A 3,137-nucleotide genomic window follows, 5' to 3' on the forward strand; every position below is an offset into this window, starting at 1 on the left:
CAGCGGCGAGCTATGCGTCCACCGAGAGGTGTCAGAAAAGTTACCACAGGGATAACTGGCTTGTGGTGGCCAAGCGTTCACAGCGACGTCGCTTTTTGATCCTTCGATGTCGGCTCTTCCTATCATTGCGAAGCAGAATTCGCAAAGCGTTGGATTGTTCACCCACTAACAGGGAACGTGAGCTGGGATTAGACTGTCATGAGACAGGTTAGTTTTATCCTACCGATGCATTGCGCATTGGTGAAAGCCATGTTAAAAAAGTATCAGCTAGAAAAAATGTGTGACAAGTGACAAAAAAAAAAAAAACAACTCTCAAAATTGACTTTGAATTGGATTGTATTCAAATGAAAGAGTTCTATGAGATGAATCTTATGGTGAAACCCTCGTCAAAAAATATTACCAACAAGAAAAGTTATGTTGCTTCAAGTGACAAAAAAAAGGTGATCATTTTAATGAATTGAAATAATTTTGTCATTTTAAGATATTTAGCATTATAAAAGAACATAGCCAATGGTACAATATGCATGGCCAAAATTGGAGAGATACTAGGACTGACTTTCTGCAGCAGCTTGTTGGCTATCATTTTTTTCCCGTCTTCCAAGGCTATTTTGCTAATCTAATCTCTTTTCACAACTCTTCTGCATTCTAGATTTCCCTTATTTTTTGGGAAAACACCTACTCAATGCTTTATTGTTTGATTATAAAAATATACCATTCACCAGCAAAATATTGCTACTGAAGTTAGAATTTATTATTTTTATATAACAGTTTCAATTAAAATACTCAAGGAATTATTTATTTTCAATATTAGTGAAAACACTAATTAATTACAAGTTTACACATTAAAAATTTGCTATTATAAATTCATATATTAAAAAAAATCATATGATAGCAAGAAGCGAAGTAGCTTATGAGAAAATCTCTACAAGGGATGAAAGAAGCAACTATACAGGCGTGGCTGTGTGGTAAGTAGCTTGCTTACCAACCACATGTTTCTGGGTTCAGTCCCACTGCGTGGCACCTTGGACAAGTGTCTTCTACTATAGCCTTGGGCTGACCAAAGCCTTGTGAGTGGATTTGGTAGATGGAAACTGAAAGAAGCCTGTCATATATATATATATATGTGTGTGTTTGTTCCCCCAACATCGCCTGACAACCGATGCTGGTGTGTTTACGTCCCCGTAACAAGAGACCGATAGAATAAGTACTAGGTTTACAAAGAATAAGTTCTGGGGTCGATTTGTTCGACTAAAGGCGGTGCTCCAGCATGGCCGCAGTCAACTGGCTGAAACAAATAAAAGAATACTACTGAGAAGTAATGTTTATCACCAACATGGCTATTCACTCCCCTACTTGCAATATATATCAAATAACCAGCTGGAGAAGGAAGTTGAAAATAGCAGTAATGTCGGTTCCTACATGACAGCCATGGTAACTAGCTAATTTTCTTGTTGCAAGATCAGTGACTGTGTCAATTCATTTCATGTCTGTGTGGTAAGAAGCTTGCTACCCAACCACATGTTTCCAGGTTCAGTCCTGCTGTGTGGCACCTTGAGCAAGTATTCTTTACAATAGCCTTGGGTCGACCAAAACTTTGTGAGTGGATTTGGTAGAGAGAAACTGAAAGGAGCCTGTCGTATATGTGTGTGTGTGTGTGTGTGCAACGACTTCTGAATCGAGTTTTTATGTTATACAAGCTTTGTCATGCATTTCCCATCAATATTCTCTGAAAATATATCTGGGTATGGGGAAATATTACTTTGCTGGGAAATAGGTGAGGCTTAGTAACAGGATAAACATATTTTATCTGGCTATAAAATATCTGCTTCACTTGGAAAAGTGGACAATAAAAGATGAAAATAGATTTGGTGATACAAACAGGAAAATAGAACTCAAAAACTTTAAAGAGATTTATTAATGCAAATCGCATAGGTTTCAAAACTAGAGGATTTGCCTCATAGAGTTTATAGACAGTTCTGTGCTTCTTTATCATTGCCTGCCAGTCTCCTCTTCTCTGAGGCATTTTCTTAGCCAAAAAACTATTGCCCCTGGTGTGTATTCATGTGGGATGGTAGTATAATGGTTTACTACATCAAATGAAGCGATTATGATAACCCTGTTAACTTTTTTCAGGAGATGGCCTAATAGGTCTAGGTCATCCCTTATTAAACTTGGCCTAAATTTTAAGAGAGGTTTTAACAGTTTATGAAGTGAGTTTCATAGTCTGGGCCTATCACAATCGATCTTTATTTGAGATCCTTCAAAAAATGGTTATGCAGACTGAGTGGGATTTTTTGCAGGCATCAATTAATTGCTTTATTTTTGTGGATTTTGGGAAGTTCATAGAAGTTACTGGTATCTAACTATAAAATTTCTTCGATAATCAATTTCTCTATTAGTTAAGCCTTTTCCATGGTTTTTGAGGGTATTAAGTCTCAACATTGTTTTTGTTTGTTGGTAGTCATTTACTATTTTATAGTGACTGGTGTCTTGAAATAGAATGCAGAATTTTTGTATTGTTCCATATCCATAATAACTACAGCACTTCCCTTATCAGCTCGTTTTATAATGTTATTGTTTTTATGGTCATATATTGTTTTCATTATTCTGTTTGACTAGTGTTGAATTTTGATGGCACCCGTGCCAGTGGAGCGCTAACAGCACCATCTGAGCGGGATCACTGCCAGAGCAGTGGTCTCGTTTCCGTGCCGGTGGCACGTAAAGAGCACTATATGAGCATGGTTGTTTCCAGCTTCACCTTACTGGCACTCATGCCGGTGGCATGTGAACAAAACATTGGACTGACTCCTGTGCAGGTAGCACGTAAAAAAAAACACCATTTGAGCGTGGCCGTTGCCAGTACCGCCAGACTGGCCCTCATGCCGGTGGCATGTAAAAAGCACCCATAACACTCTCGGAGTGGTTGGCATTAGGAAGAGCATCCAGCTGTAGAAACTCTGCCAGATCAGATTGGAGCCTGGTGTAGCCATCTGGTTTCACCAGTCCTCAGTCAAATCATCCAACCCATGCTAGCATGGAAAGCGGACGTTAAATGATAATGATGATGATGAAGTTAAAGTTCAATTTGATAGAAGGTGAATATAAACTCACAAAATTTGTCTAGTGTTTTGTTTCTT

The 3,137-nt window shown here is 38.3% G+C and overlaps 1 protein-coding gene across 1 annotated transcript in view; it reads left to right on the forward strand.

The window, feature by feature from the left end:
• Positions 1-3,137, forward strand: part of LOC128251240 (zinc finger protein OZF-like) — a 20,033-nt gene that overhangs the window by 4,662 nt on the left and 12,234 nt on the right. The window lies entirely within an intron of this gene.

This window comes from Octopus bimaculoides, chromosome 29 (genome assembly GCF_001194135.2).
Source record: "Octopus bimaculoides isolate UCB-OBI-ISO-001 chromosome 29, ASM119413v2, whole genome shotgun sequence".
Taxonomy (NCBI): Eukaryota; Metazoa; Mollusca; class Cephalopoda; order Octopoda; family Octopodidae; genus Octopus; species Octopus bimaculoides.